The sequence below is a fragment of the Aotus nancymaae genome, unplaced genomic scaffold (assembly GCF_030222135.1).
Source record: "Aotus nancymaae isolate 86718 unplaced genomic scaffold, 86718_ANA_hifiasm-v0.15.2.pri h1tg000099l, whole genome shotgun sequence".
NCBI lineage: Eukaryota > Metazoa > Chordata > Mammalia > Primates > Aotidae > Aotus > Aotus nancymaae.
This window is the reverse complement of record NW_026988514.1, coordinates 1882142-1898562: the sequence shown is the minus strand read 5'-3', so window position 1 is coordinate 1898562 and position 16421 is coordinate 1882142.

Here is a 16421-nt window from a genome sequence, read left to right as displayed (position 1 = left end):
TGGGTTCCAGAATCAATGGACGGATGTGTTCCAGAATGTCAGGTTGGCCAAAGTCTAGAATCGTTGCGTGTGTGAACTCGAGAGTCATTCAATGTCCACATTCCGAAATTCACGGTGTCTGAATTCCAGAAGCACCAAATGTCTGCATTCTAGAATCAGAATGTGGTGGAATTCTAGAATGCACGGCACGGCGGAATTCTGAAGTCCTAAAATGCCTCCTACCCGGAAGTTAAGGTGTCTGAAGTCCAGAATGCTTCTAGGTCAGCATTTAATCATTCTGAAATATTCTGGGTTCTAGAATCAATGGACGGCTGAGTTCCAGAATGTAAGGTTGGCCGAACTCTAGAATACTTGCGTGTCTGAACTCGAGAGACATTCCATGTCCACATTCCGGAACTAAGGTTGTCTGATTTCCAGAAGCACCAAATGTCTGCATTCGAGAATCGGAATTTGACGGAATTCTAGAATGCACAGCACGGCGGAATTCTAAAGTACTTAAACACCTGATAGCCGGAAGTTAATGTGTCTGACGTCCAGAATGCTACTAGGTCAGCATTCTAACATTCAGAAAGATTCTGGTTTCTAGAATCAATGGACGGCTGAGTTCCGGAATGTCAGGGTGGCCAAACTTTAGGATCCTTGCGTGTCTGAACTCGAGAGTCATTCAATGTCCATATTCCGGAACTCAAGGTGTCTGAATTCCGAAAGAAACAATTGTCTGCATTCTAGAATCAAAATATGGCAGAATTCTAGAATGCACAGCCTGGCGGAATTCTATAGTCCTAAAATGCCTGCTAGTCGGAAGGTAAGGTGTCTGAGGTCCAGAATGCTACTAGGTCAGCATTCTACAGTTCTGAAAGATTCTGGGTTCTAGAACCAATGGACGGCTGAGTTCCAGAATGTCAGCATGGCCAAACTCTAGAATCCTTGCGTGTCTGATGTCGAGAGTCATTCAATGTGCACATTCCGGAGCTCAGGGTGTCTGAATTCCAGAAACACCAAATGTCTGCATTCTAGAATCGGAATGTGGTGAAATTCTAGAATGAACAGCATGGCGGAATTCTAAAGTCCTAAAATGCCTGCTAGCCGGAAGTTAAGGTGTCTGCCGTCCAGAATGCTACTAGGTCAGCATTCTACCATTCTGAAAGATTCTGGGTCCCAGAATCAATGGACGGATGAGTTCCAGAATGTCAGGTTGGCCAAACTCTAGAATCCTTGCGTGTTTGAACTCGAGAGTCATTCAATGTCCACATTCCGGAATTCACGGTGTCTGAATTCCAGAAGCACCAAATGTCTGCATTCTAGAATCAGAATGTGGTGGAAATCTAGAATGCACAGCACGGCGGAATTCCAAAGTCCTAAAATGCCTTCTACCCGGATGTTAAGGTGTCTGACGTCCAGAATGCTACTAGGTCAGCATTTAATTGTTCTGAAATATTCTGGGTTCTAGAATCAATGGACGGGTGAGTTCCAGAATGAAAGGTTGGCCAAACTCTAGAATACTTGCGTGTCTGAACTCGGGAGACATTCAATGTCCACATTCCGGAACTAAGGTTGTCTGAATTCCAGAAACACCAAATGTCTGCATTCTAGAATCCGAATGTGGTGAAATTCTAGAATGAACAGCATGGCGGAATTCTAAAGTCCTAACATGCCTCCTAGCCGGAAGTTAAGGTGTCTGACGTCCAGAATGCTACTAGGTCAGCATTCTACCATTCTGAAAGATTCTGGGTTCTAGAATCAATGGACGGCTGAGTTCCGGAATGTCAGTGTGGCCAAACTGTAGAATCCTTACGTGTCTGAACTCGAGAGTCATTCAATGTCCACATTCCGGAACTCAGGGTGTCTGAATTCCCAAAGAACCAATTGTCTGCATTCTAGAATCAAAATGTGTCAGAATTCTAGAATGCACAGCCTGGCGGAATTCTAAAGTCCTAAAATGCCTGCTAGTCGGAAGGTCAGGTGTCTGAGGTCCAGAATGCTACTAGGTCAGCATTCTACCGTTCTGAAAGATTCTGGGTTCTAGAACCAATGGACGGCTGAGTTCCAGAATGTCAGCATGTCCAAACTCTAGAATCCTTGCGTGTCTGATCTCGAGAGTCATTCAATGTGCACATTCCGGAGCTCAGGGTGTCTGAATTCCAGAAACACAAAATGTCTGCATTCTAGAATCGGAATGTGGTGAAATTCTAGAATGCACAGCATGGCGGAATTCTAAAGTCATAAAATGCCTGCTAGCCGGAAGTTAAGGTGTCTGACGTCCAGAATGCTACTAGGTCAGCATTCTACCGTTCAGAAAGATTCTGGGTTCCAGAATCAATGGACGGATGAGTTCCAGAATGTCAGGTTGGCCAAAGTCTAGAATCGTTGCGTGTTTGAACTCGAGAGTCATTCAATGTCCACATTCCGAAATTCACGGTGTCTGAATTCCAGAAGCACCAAATGTCTGCATTGTAGAATCAGAATGTGGTGGAATTCTAGAATGCACGGCACGGCGGAATTCTGAAGTAATAAAATGCCTCCTACCCGGAAGTTAAGGTGTCTGACGTCCAGAATGCTTCTAGGTCAGCATTTAATCAGTCTGAAATATTCTGGGTTCTAGAATCAATGGACGGTTGAGTTCCAGAATGTAAGGTTGGCCAAACTCTAGAATACTTGCGTGTCTAAACTCGAGAGACATTCAGTGTCCACATTCCGGAACTAAGGTTGTCTGAATTCCAGCAGCACCACATGTCTGCATTCGAGAATCGGAATTTGACGGAATTCTAGAATGCACAGCACGGCAGAATTCTAAAGTACTAAAACACCTGATAGCCGGAAGTTAATGTGTCTGACGTCCAGAATGCTACTAGGTCAGCATTCTACCATTCTGAAAGATTCTGGGTTCTAGAATCAATGGACGGCTGATTTCCGGAATGTCAGGTTGGCAAAACTTTAGGATCCTTGCGTGTCTGAACTCGAGAGTCATTCAATGTCCACATTCCGGAACTCAGGGTGTCTGAATTCCCAAAGAAACAATTGTCTGCATTCTAGAATCAGAATGTGGTGGAATTCTAGAATGCACAGCACGGCGGAATTCTAAAGTCCTAAAATGCCTCCTACCCGGAAGTTAATGTGTCTGACGTCCAGAATGCTACTAGGTCAGCTTTTAATCATTCTGAAATATTCTGGGTTCTAGAATCAATGGACTGCTGAGTTCCAGAATGTAAGGTTGGCCAAACTCTAGAATACTTGCGTGTCTGAACTCGAGAGACATTCAATGTCCACATTCCGGAACTAAGGTTGTCTGAATTCCAGAAGCACCAAATGTCTGCATTCGAGAATCGGAATTTGACGGAATTCTAGAATGCACAGCACGGCGGAACTCTAAACTACTAAAACACCTGCTACCCGGAAGTTAACGTGTCTGATGTATAGAATGCTACTAGGTCAGCATTTAATCGTTCTGAAATATTCTGGGTTCTAGAATCAATGGACGGCTGAGTTCTGGAATGTCAGGGTGGCCAAACTCTAGAATCCTTGCGTGTCTGAACTCGAGAGTCATTCAATGTCCACATTCCGGAACTCAGGGTGTCTGAATTCCCGAAGAAGCAATTGTCTGCCTTCTAGAATCAAAATGTGGCAGAATTCTAGAATGCACAGTCTGGCGGAATTCTAAAGTCCTAAAATGCCTGCTAGTCGGAAGGTAAGCTGTCTGAGGTCCAGAATGCTACTAGGTCAGCATTCAGCAGTTCTGAAAGATTCTGGGTTCTAGAACCAATGGATGGCTGAGTTCCAGAATGTCAGCATGGCCAAACTCTAGAATCCTTGCGTGTCTGATCTCGAGAGTCATTCAATGTGCACATTCCGGAGCTCAGGGTGTCTGAATTCCAGAAACACCAAATGTCTGCATTCTAGAATCGGAATGTGGTGAAATTCTAGAATGAACAGCATGGCGGAATTCTAAAGTCCTAAAATGCCTGCTAGCCGGAAGTTAAGGTGTCTGACTTCCAGAATGCTACTAGGTCAGCATTCTACCGTTCTGAAAGATTCTGGGTTCCAGAATCAATGGACGGATGAATTCCAGAATGTCAGGTTGGCCAAACTCTAGAATCCTTGCGTGTTTGAACTCGAGAGTCATTCAATGTCCACATTCCGGAATTCACGGTGTCTGAATTCCAGAAGCACCAAATGTCTGCATTCTAGAATCAGAATGTTTTGGAATTCTAGAATGAACAGCACGCCGGAATTCCAAAGTCCTAAAATGCCTGCTACCAGGAAGTTAATGTGTCTGACGTCCAGAATGCTACTAGGTCAGCATTTAATTGTTCTGAAATATTCTGGGTTCTAGAATCAAAGGACGGGTGAGTTCCAGAATGTAAGGTTGGCCAAACTCTAGAATACTTGAGTGTCTGTACTCGAGAGACATTCAATGTCCACATTCCGGAACTAAGGTTGTCTGAATTCCAGAAACACCAAATGTCTGCATTCTAGAATCGGAATGTGGTGAAATTCTAGAATGAACAGCATGGCGGAATTCTAAAGTCCTAAAATGCCTGCTAGCCGGAAGTTAAGGTGTCTGACGTGCAGAATGCTACTAGGTCAGCATTCTACCGTTCAGAAAGATTCTGGGTTCCAGAATCAATGGACGGATGAGTTCCAGAATGTCAGGTTGGCCAAAGTCTAGAATCGTTGCGTGTTTGAACTCGAGAGTCATTCAATGTCCACATTCCGAAATTCACGGTGTCTGAATTCCAGAAGCACCAACTGTCTGCATTCTACAATCAGAATGTGGTGGAATTCTGGAATGCACGGCACGGCGGAATTCTGAAGTCCTAAAATGCCTCCTACCCGGAAGTTAAGGTGTCTGACGTCCAGAATGCTTCTAGGTCAGCATTTAATCATTCTGAAATATTCTGGGTTCCAGAATCAATGGACGGCTGAGTTCCAGAATGTAAGGTTGGCCAAACTCTAGAATACTTGCGTGTCTGAACTCAAGAGACATTCAATGTCCACATTCCGGAACTAAGGTTGTCTGAATTCCAGAAGCACCAAATGTCTGCATTCGAGAATCGGAATTTGACGGAATTCTAGAAAGCACAGCACGGCGGAATTCTAAAGTACTAAAACACCTGATAGCCGGATGTTAATGTGTCTGACGTCCAGAATGCTACTAGGTCAGCATTCTACCATTCAGAAAGATTCTGGGTTCTAGAATCAATGGACGGCTGAGTTCCGGAATGTCAGGGTGGCCAAACTTTAGGATCCTTGCGTGTCTGAACTCGAGAGTCATTCAATGTCCACATTCCGGAACTCAAGGTGTCTGAATTCCCAAAGAAACAATTGTCTGCATTCTAGAATCAAAATATGGCAGAATTCTAGAATGCACAGCCTGGCGGAATTCTAAAGTCCTAAAATGCCTGCTAGTCGGAAGGTAAGGTGTCTGAGGTCCAGAATGCTACTAGGTCAGCATTCTACAGTTCTGAAAGATTCTGGGTTCTAGAACCAATGGACGGCTGAGTTCCAGAATATCAGCATGGCCAAACTCTAGAATCCTTGCGTGTCTGATGTCGAGAGTCATTCAATGTGCACATTCCGGAGCTCAGGGCGTCTGAATTCCAGAAACAACAAATGTATGCTTTCTAGAATCGTAATGTGGTGAAATTCTAGAATGAACAGCAAGGCGGAATTCTAAAGTCCTAACATGCCTGCTAGCCGGAAGTTAAGGTGTCCGACGTCCAGAACGCTACTAGGTCAGCATTCTACCGTTCTGAAAGATTCTGGGTTCCAGTATCAATGGACGGATGAGTTCCAGAATGTCAGGTTGGCCAAACTCTAGAATCCTTGCGGGTTTGAACTCGAGAGTCATTCAATGTCCACATTCCGAAATTCACAGTGTCTTAATTCCAGAAGCACCAAATGTCTGCATTCTAGAATCAGAATGTGGTGGAATTCTAGAATGCAAAGCACGGCGGAATTCTAAAGTCCTAAAATGCCTCCTACCCGGATGTTAATGTGTCTGACGTCCAGAATGCTTCTAGGTCAGCATTTAATCATTCTGAAATATTCTGGGTTCTAGAATCAATGGACTGCTGAGTTCCAGAATGTAAGGTTGGCCAAACTCTAGAATACTTGCGTGTCTGAACTCGAGAGACATTCAATGTCCACATTCCGGAACTAAGGTTGTCTGAATTCCAGAAGCACCAAATGTCTGCATTCGAGAATAGGAATTTGACGGAATTCTAGAATGCACAGCACGGCGGAATTCTAAAGAACTAAAACACCTGATAGCCGGAAGTTAATGTGTCTGACGTCCAGAATGCTACTAGGTCAGCTTTCTACCTTTCTGAAAGATTCTGGGTTCTAGAATCAATGGACGGCTGAGTTCCATAATGTCAGGGTGGCCAAACTCTAGAATCCTTGCGTGTCTGAACTCGAGAGTCATTCAATGTCCACATTCCGGAACTCAGGGTGTGTGAATTCCCGAAGAAGCAATTGTCTGCCTTCTAGAATCAAAATGTGGCAGAATTCTAGAATGCACAGCCTGGCGGAATTCTAAAGTCCTAAAATGCCTGCTAGTCGGAAGTTAAGCTGTCTGAGGTCCAGAATGCTACTAGGTCAGCATTCAACAGTTCTGAAAGATTCTGGGTTCTAGAACCAATGGACGGCTGAGTTCCAGAATGTCAGCATGGCCAAACTCTAGAATCCTTGCGTGTCTGATCTCGAGAGTCATTCAATGTGCACATTCCGGAGCTCAGGGTGTCTGAATTCGAGAAACACCAAATATCTCCATTCTAGAATTGGAATGTGGTGAAATTCTAGAATGAACAGCATGGCGGAATTCTAAAGTCCTAACATGCCTGCTAGCCGGAAGTTAAGGTGTCTGACGTCCAGAATGCTACTAGGTCAGCATTCTACCATTCTGAAAGATTCTGGGTTCTAGAATCAATGGACGGCTGAGTTCTGAAATGTCAGGGTGGCCAAACTGTAGAATCCTTGCGTGTCTGAACTCGAGAGTCATTCAATGTCCACATTTCAGAACTCAGGGTGTCTGAATTCCCAAAGAACCAATTGTCTGCATTCAAGAATCAAAATGTGGCAGAATTCTAGAATGCACAGCCTGGCGGAATTCTAAAGACCTAAAATGCCTGCTAGTCGGAAGGTCAGGTGTCTGAGGTCAAGAATGCTACTAGGTCAGCATTCTACCGTTCTGAAAGATTCTGGGTTCTAGAACCAATGGACGGCTGAGTTCCAGAATGTCAGCATGGCCAAACTCTAGAATCCTTGCGTGTCTGATCTCGAGAGTCATTCAATGTGCACATTCCGGAGCTCAGGGTGTCTGAATTCCAGAAACACAAAATGACTGCATTTTAGAATCGGAATGTGGGGAAATTCTAGAATGCACAGCATGGCGGAATTCTAAAGTCCTAAAATGCCTGCTAGCCGGAAGTTAAGGTGTCTGACGTCCAGAATGCTACTAGGTCAGCATTCTACCGTTCAGAAAGATTCTGGGTTCCAGAATCAATGGACGGATGTGTTCCAGAATGTCAGGTTGGCCAAAGTCTAGAATCGTTGCGTGTGTGAACTCGAGAGTCATTCAATGTCCACATTCCGAAATTCACGGTGTCTGAATTCCAGAAGCACCAAATGTCTGCATTCTAGAATCAGAATGTGGTGGAATTCTAGAATGCACGGCACGGCGGAATTCTGAAGTCCTAAAATGCCTCCTACCCGGAAGTTAAGGTGTCTGAAGTCCAGAATGCTTCTAGGTCAGCATTTAATCATTCTGAAATATTCTGGGTTCTAGAATCAATGGACGGCTGAGTTCCAGAATGTAAGGTTGGCCGAACTCTAGAATACTTGCGTGTCTGAACTCGAGAGACATTCCATGTCCACATTCCGGAACTAAGGTTGTCTGATTTCCAGAAGCACCAAATGTCTGCATTCGAGAATCGGAATTTGACGGAATTCTAGAATGCACAGCACGGCGGAATTCTAAAGTACTTAAACACCTGATAGCCGGAAGTTAATGTGTCTGACGTCCAGAATGCTACTAGGTCAGCATTCTAACATTCAGAAAGATTCTGGGTTCTAGAATCAATGGACGGCTGAGTTCCGGAATGTCAGGGTGGCCAAACTTTAGGATCCTTGCGTGTCTGAACTCGAGAGTCATTCAATGTCCATATTCCGGAACTCAAGGTGTCTGAATTCCGAAAGAAACAATTGTCTGCATTCTAGAATCAAAATATGGCAGAATTCTAGAATGCACAGCCTGGCGGAATTCTATAGTCCTAAAATGCCTGCTAGTCGGAAGGTAAGGTGTCTGAGGTCCAGAATGCTACTAGGTCAGCATTCTACAGTTCTGAAAGATTCTGGGTTCTAGAACCAATGGACGGCTGAGTTCCAGAATGTCAGCATGGCCAAACTCTAGAATCCTTGCGTGTCTGATGTCGAGAGTCATTCAATGTGCACATTCCGGAGCTCAGGGTGTCTGAATTCCAGAAACACCAAATGTCTGCATTCTAGAATCGGAATGTGGTGAAATTCTAGAATGAACAGCATGGCGGAATTCTAAAGTCCTAAAATGCCTGCTAGCCGGAAGTTAAGGTGTCTGCCGTCCAGAATGCTACTAGGTCAGCATTCTACCATTCTGAAAGATTCTGGGTCCCAGAATCAATGGACGGATGAGTTCCAGAATGTCAGGTTGGCCAAACTCTAGAATCCTTGCGTGTTTGAACTCGAGAGTCATTCAATGTCCACATTCCGGAATTCACGGTGTCTGAATTCCAGAAGCACCAAATGTCTGCATTCTAGAATCAGAATGTGGTGGAATTCTAGAATGCACAGCACGGCGGAATTCCAAAGTCCTAAAATGCCTTCTACCCGGATGTTAAGGTGTCTGACGTCCAGAATGCTACTAGGTCAGCATTTAATTGTTCTGAAATATTCTGGGTTCTAGAATCAATGGACGGGTGAGTTCCAGAATGAAAGGTTGGCCAAACTCTAGAATACTTGCGTGTCTGAACTCGGGAGACATTCAATGTCCACATTCCGGAACTAAGGTTGTCTGAATTCCAGAAACACCAAATGTCTGCATTCTAGAATCCGAATGTGGTGAAATTCTAGAATGAACAGCATGGCGGAATTCTAAAGTCCTAACATGCCTCCTAGCCGGAAGTTAAGGTGTCTGACGTCCAGAATGCTACTAGGTCAGCATTCTACCATTCTGAAAGATTCTGGGTTCTAGAATCAATGGACGGCTGAGTTCCGGAATGTCAGTGTGGCCAAACTGTAGAATCCTTACGTGTCTGAACTCGAGAGTCATTCAATGTCCACATTCCGGAACTCAGGGTGTCTGAATTCCCAAAGAACCAATTGTCTGCATTCTAGAATCAAAATGTGTCAGAATTCTAGAATGCACAGCCTGGCGGAATTCTAAAGTCCTAAAATGCCTGCTAGTCGGAAGGTCAGGTGTCTGAGGTCCAGAATGCTACTAGGTCAGCATTCTACCGTTCTGAAAGATTCTGGGTTCTAGAACCAATGGACGGCTGAGTTCCAGAATGTCAGCATGTCCAAACTCTAGAATCCTTGCGTGTCTGATCTCGAGAGTCATTCAATGTGCACATTCCGGAGCTCAGGGTGTCTGAATTCCAGAAACACAAAATGTCTGCATTCTAGAATCGGAATGTGGTGAAATTCTAGAATGCACAGCATGGCGGAATTCTAAAGTCATAAAATGCCTGCTAGCCGGAAGTTAAGGTGTCTGACGTCCAGAATGCTACTAGGTCAGCATTCTACCGTTCAGAAAGATTCTGGGTTCCAGAATCAATGGACGGATGAGTTCCAGAATGTCAGGTTGGCCAAAGTCTAGAATCGTTGCGTGTTTGAACTCGAGAGTCATTCAATGTCCACATTCCGAAATTCACGGTGTCTGAATTCCAGAAGCACCAAATGTCTGCATTGTAGAATCAGAATGTGGTGGAATTCTAGAATGCACGGCACGGCGGAATTCTGAAGTAATAAAATGCCTCCTACCCGGAAGTTAAGGTGTCTGACGTCCAGAATGCTTCTAGGTCAGCATTTAATCAGTCTGAAATATTCTGGGTTCTAGAATCAATGGACGGTTGAGTTCCAGAATGTAAGGTTGGCCAAACTCTAGAATACTTGCGTGTCTAAACTCGAGAGACATTCAGTGTCCACATTCCGGAACTAAGGTTGTCTGAATTCCAGCAGCACCACATGTCTGCATTCGAGAATCGGAATTTGACGGAATTCTAGAATGCACAGCACGGCAGAATTCTAAAGTACTAAAACACCTGATAGCCGGAAGTTAATGTGTCTGACGTCCAGAATGCTACTAGGTCAGCATTCTACCATTCTGAAAGATTCTGGGTTCTAGAATCAATGGACGGCTGATTTCCGGAATGTCAGGTTGGCAAAACTTTAGGATCCTTGCGTGTCTGAACTCGAGAGTCATTCAATGTCCACATTCCGGAACTCAGGGTGTCTGAATTCCCAAAGAAACAATTGTCTGCATTCTAGAATCAGAATGTGGTGGAATTCTAGAATGCACAGCACGGCGGAATTCTAAAGTCTTAAAATGCCTCCTACCCGGAAGTTAATGTGTCTGACGTCCAGAATGCTACTAGGTCAGCTTTTAATCATTCTGAAATATTCTGGGTTCTAGAATCAATGGACTGCTGAGTTCCAGAATGTAAGGTTGGCCAAACTCTAGAATACTTGCGTGTCTGAACTCGAGAGACATTCAATGTCCACATTCCGGAACTAAGGTTGTCTGAATTCCAGAAGCACCAAATGTCTGCATTCGAGAATAGGAATTTGACGGAATTCTAGAATGCACATCACGGCGGAATTCTAAAGTACTAAAACACCTGATAGCCGGAAGTTAATGTGTCTGACGTCCAGAATGCTACTAGATCAGCTTTCTACCATTCTGAAAGATTCTGGGTTCTAGAATCAATGGACGGCTGAGTTCCAGAATGTCAGGGTGGCCAAACTCTAGAATCCTTGCGTGTCTGAACTCGAGAGTCATTCAATGTCCACATTCCGGAACTCAGGGTGTCTGAATTCCCGAAGAAGCAATTGTCTGCCTTCTAGAATCAAAATGTGGCAGAATTCTAGAATGCACAGCCTGGCGGAATTCTAAAGTCCTAAAATGCCTGCTAGTCGGAAGTTAAGCTGTCTGAGGTCCAGAATGCTACTAGGTGAGCATTCAACAGTTCTGAAAGATTCTGGGTTCTAGAACCAATGGACGGCTGAGTTCCAGAATGTCAGCATGGCCAAACTCTAGAATCCTTGCGTGTCTGATCTCGAGAGTCATTCAATGTGCACATTCCGGAGCTCAGGGTGTCTGAATTCCAGAAACACCAAATATCTCCATTCTAGAATTGGAATGTGGTGAAATTCTAGAATGAACAGCATGGCGGAATTCTAAAGTCCTAACATGCCTGCTAGCCGGAAGTTAAGGTGTCTGACGTCCAGAATGCTACTAGGTCAGCATTCTACCATTCTGAAAGATTCTGGGTTCTAGAATCAATGGACGGCTGAGTTCTGAAATGTCAGGGTGGCCAAACTGTAGAATCCTTGCGTGTCTGAACTCGAGAGTCATTCAATGTCCACATTTCAGAACTCAGGGTGTCTGAATTCCCAAAGAACCAATTGTCTGCATTCAAGAATCAAAATGTGGCAGAATTCTAGAATGCACAGCCTGGCGGAATTCTAAAGACCTAAAATGCCTGCTAGTCGGAAGGTCAGGTGTCTGAGGTCAAGAATGCTACTAGGTCAGCATTCTACCGTTCTGAAGGATTCTGGGTTCTAGAACCAATGGACGGCTGAGTTCCAGAATGTCAGCATGGCCAAACTCTAGAATCCTTGCGTGTCTGATCTCGAGAGTCATTCAATGTGCACATTCCGGAGCTCAGGGTGTCTGAATTCCAGAAACACAAAATGACTGCATTTTAGAATCGGAATGTGGGGAAATTCTAGAATGCACAGCATGGCGGAATTCTAAAGTCCTAAAATGCCTGCTAGCCGGAAGTTAAGGTGTCTGACGTCCAGAATGCTACTAGGTCAGCATTCTACCGTTCAGAAAGGTTCTGGGTTCCAGAATCAATGGATGGATGAGTTCCAGAATGTCAGGTTGGCCAAAGTCTAGAATCGTTGCGTGTTTGAACTCGAGAGTCATTCAATGTCCACATTCCGAAATTCACGGTGTCTGAATTCCAGAAGCACCAAATGTCTGCATTCTAGAATCAGAATGTGGTGGAATTCTAGAATGCACGGCACGGCGGAATTCTGAAGTCCTAAAATGCCTCCTACCCGGAAGTTAAGGTGTCTGACGTCCAGAATGCTTCTAGGTCAGCATTTAATCAGTCTGAAATATTCTGGGTTCTAGAATCAATGGACGGTTGAGTTCCAGAATGTAAGGTTGGCCAAACTCTAGAATACTTGCGTGTCTGAACTCGAGAGACATTCAGTGTCCACATTCCGGAACTAAGGTTGTCTGAATTCCAGAAGCACCACATGTCTGCATTCGAGAATCGGAATTTGACGGAATTCTAGAATGCACAGCACGGCGGAATTCTAAAGTACTAAAACACCTGATAGCCGGAAGTTAATGTGTCTGACGTCCAGAATGCTACTAGGTCAGCATTCTACCATTCTGAAAGATTCTGGGTTCTAGAATCAATGGACGGCTGATTTCCGGAATGTCAGGGTGGCCAAACTTTAGGATCCTTGCGTGTCTGAACTCGAGAGTCATTCAATGTCCACATTCCGGAACTCAAGGTGTCTGAATTCCCAAAGAAACAATTGTCTGCATTCTAGAATCAAAATATGGCAGAATTCTAGAATGCACAGCCTGGCGGAATTCTATAGTCCTAAAATGCCTGCTAGTCGGAAGGTAAGTTGTCTGAGGTCCAGAATGCTACTAGGTCAGCATTCTACAGTTCTGAAAGATTCTGGGTTCTAGAACCAATGGACGGCTGAGTTCCAGAATGTCAGCATGGCCAAACTCTAGAATCCTTGCGTGTCTGATCTCGAGAGTCATTCAATGTGCACATTCCGGAGCTCAGGGCGTCTGAATTCCAGAAACACCAAAGGTCTGCTTTCTAGAATCGGAATGTGGTGAAATTCTAGAATGAACAGCATGGCGGAATTCTAAAGTCCTAACATGCCTGCTAGCCGGAAGTTAAGGTGTCTGACGTCCAGAATGCTACTAGGTCAGCATTCTACCATTCTGAAAGATTCTGGGTTCTAGAATCAATGGACGGCTGAGTTCCGGAATGTCAGGGTGGCCAAACTGTAGTATCCTTGCTTGTCTGAAATCGAGAGTCATTCAATGTCCACATTCCGGAACTCAGGGTGTCTGAATTCCCAAAGAACCAATTGTCTGCATTCTAGAATCAAAATGTGGCAGAATTCTAGAATGCACAGCCTGGCGGAATTCTAAAGTCCTAAAATGCCTCCTACCCGGAAGTTAATGTGTCTGACGTCCAGAATGCTACTAGGTCAGCATTTAATCATTCTGAAATATTCTGGGTTCTAGAATCAATGGACTGCTGAGTTCCAGAATGTAAGGTTGGCCAAACTCTAGAATACTTGCGTGTCTGAACTCGAGAGACATTCAATGTCCACATTCCGGAACTAAGGTTGTCTGAATTCCAGAAGCACCAAATGTCTGCATTCGAGAATAGGAATTTGACGGAATTCTAGAATGCACAGCACGGCGGAATTCTAAAGTACTAAAACACCTGCTAGCCGGAAGTTAATGTGTCTGACGTCCAGAATGCTACTAGGTCAGCATTCTACCATTCTGAAAGATTCTGGGTTCTAGAATCAATGGACGACTGAGTTCCGGAATGTCAGGGTGGCCAAACTCTAGAATCCTTGCGTGTCTGAACTCGAGAGTCATTCAATGTCCACATTCCGGAACTCAGGGTGTCTGAATTCCCGAAGAAGCAATTGTCTGCCTTCTAGAATCAAAATGTGGCAGAATTCTAGAATGCACAGCCTGGCGGAATTCTAAAGTCCTAAAATGCCTGCTAGTCGGAAGGTAAGCTGTCTGAGGTCCAGAATGCTACTAGGTCAGCATTCAACAGTTCTGAAAGATTCTGGGTTCTAGAACCAATGGACGGCTGAGTTTCAGAATGTCAGCATGGCCAAACTCTAGAATCCTTGCGTGTCTGATGTCGAGAGTCATTCAATGTGCACATTCCGGAGCTCAGGGTGTCTGAATTCCAGAAACACCAAATGTCTGCATTCTAGAATCGGAATGTGGTGAAATTCTAGAATGAACAGCATGGCGGAATTCTAAAGTCCTAAAATGCCTGCTAGCCGGAAGTTAAGGTGTCTGACGTCCAGAATGCTACTAGGTCAGCATTCTACCGTTCTGAAAGATTCTGGGTTCCAGAATCAATGGACGGATGAGTTCCAGAATGTCAGGTTGGCCAAACTCTTGAATCCTTGCGTGTTTGAACTCGAGAGTCATTCAATGTCCACATTCCGGAATTCACGGTGTCTGAATTCCAGAAGCACCAAATGTCTGCATTCTAGAATCAGAATGTGGTGGAATTCTAGAATGCACAGCACGGCGGAATTCCAAAGTCCTAAAATGCCTGCTACCCGGATGTTAAGGTGTCTGACGTCCAGAATGCTACTAGGTCAGCATTTAATTGTTCTGAAATATTCTGGGTTCTAGAATCAATGGACGGGTGAGTTCCAGAATGTAAGGTTGGCCAAACTCTAGAATACTTGCGTGTCTGAACTCGAGAGACATTCAGTGTCCACATTCCGGAACTAAGGTTGTCTGAATTCCAGAAACACCAAATGTCTGCATTCTAGAATCGGAATGTGGTGAAATTCTAGAATGAACAGCATGGCGGAATTCTAAAGTCCTAACATGCCTGCTAGCCGGAAGTTAAGGTGTCTGACGTCCAGAATGCTACTAGGTCAGCATTCTACCATTCTGAAAGATTCTGGGTTCTAGAATCAATGGACGGCTGATTTCCGGAATGTCAGGTTGGCCAAACTTTAGGATCCTTGCGTGTCTGAACTCGAGAGTCATTCAATGTCCACATTCCGGAACTCAAGGTGTCTGAATTCCCAAAGAAACAATTGTCTGCATTCTAGAATCAAAATATGGCAGAATTCTAGAATGCACAGCCTGGCGGAATTCTATAGTCCTAAAATGCCTGCTAGTCGGAAGGTAAGGTGTCTGAGGTCCAGAATGCTACTAGGTCAGCATTCTACAGTTCTGAAAGATTCTGGGTTCTAGAACCAATGGACGGCTGAGTTCCAGAATGTCAGCATGGCCAAACTCTAGAATCCTTGCGTGTCTGATCTCGAGAGTCATTCAATGTGCACATTCCGGAGCTCAGGGCGTCTGAATTCCAGAAACACCAAATGTCTGCATTCTAGAATCGGAATGTGGTGAAATTCTAGAATGCGCAGCATGGCGGAATTCTAAAGTCCTAAAATGCCTGCTAGCCGGAAGTTAAGGTGTCTGACGTCCAGAATGCTACTAGGTCAGCATTCTACCGTTCTGAAAGATTCTGGGTTCCAGAATCAATGGACGAATGAGTTCCAGAATGTCAGGATGGCCAAACTCTAGAATCCTTGCGGGTTTGAACTCGAGAGTCATTCAATGTCCACATTCCGAAATTCACGGTGTCTGAATTCCAGAAGCACCAAATGTCTGCATTCTAGAATCAGAATGTGGTGGAATTCTAGAATGCACAACACGGCGGAATTCTAAACTCCTAAAATGCCTCCTACCCGGAAGTTAATGTGTCTGACGTCCAGAATGCTACAAGGTCAGCATTTAATCATTCTGAAATATTCTGGGTTCTAGAATCAATGGACTGCTGAGTTCCAGAAAATAAGGTTGGCCAAATTCTAGAATACTTGCGTGTCTGAACTCGAGAGACATTCAATGTCCACATTCCGGAACTAAGGTTGTCTGAATTCCAGAAGCACCAAATGTCTGCATTCGAGAATAGGAATTTGACGGAATTCTAGAATGCACAGCACGGCGGAATTCTAAAGTACTAAAACACCTGCTAGCCGGAAGTTAATGTGTCTGACGTCCAGAATGCTACTAGGTCAGCATTCTACCATTCTGAAAGATTCTGGGTTCTAGAATCAATGGACGGCTGAGTTCCGGAATATCAGGGTGGCCAAACTCTAGAATCCTTGCGTGTCTGAACTCGAGAGTCATTCAATGTCCACATTCCGGAACTCAGGGTGTCTGAATTCCCGAAGAAGCAATTGTCTGCCTTCTAGAATCAAAATGTGGCAGAATTCTAGAATGCACAGCCTGGCGGAATTCTAAAGTCCTAAAATGCCTGCTAGTCGGAAGTTAAGCTGTCTGAGGTCCAGAATGCTACTAGGTCAGCATTCAACAGTTCTGAAAGATTCTGGGT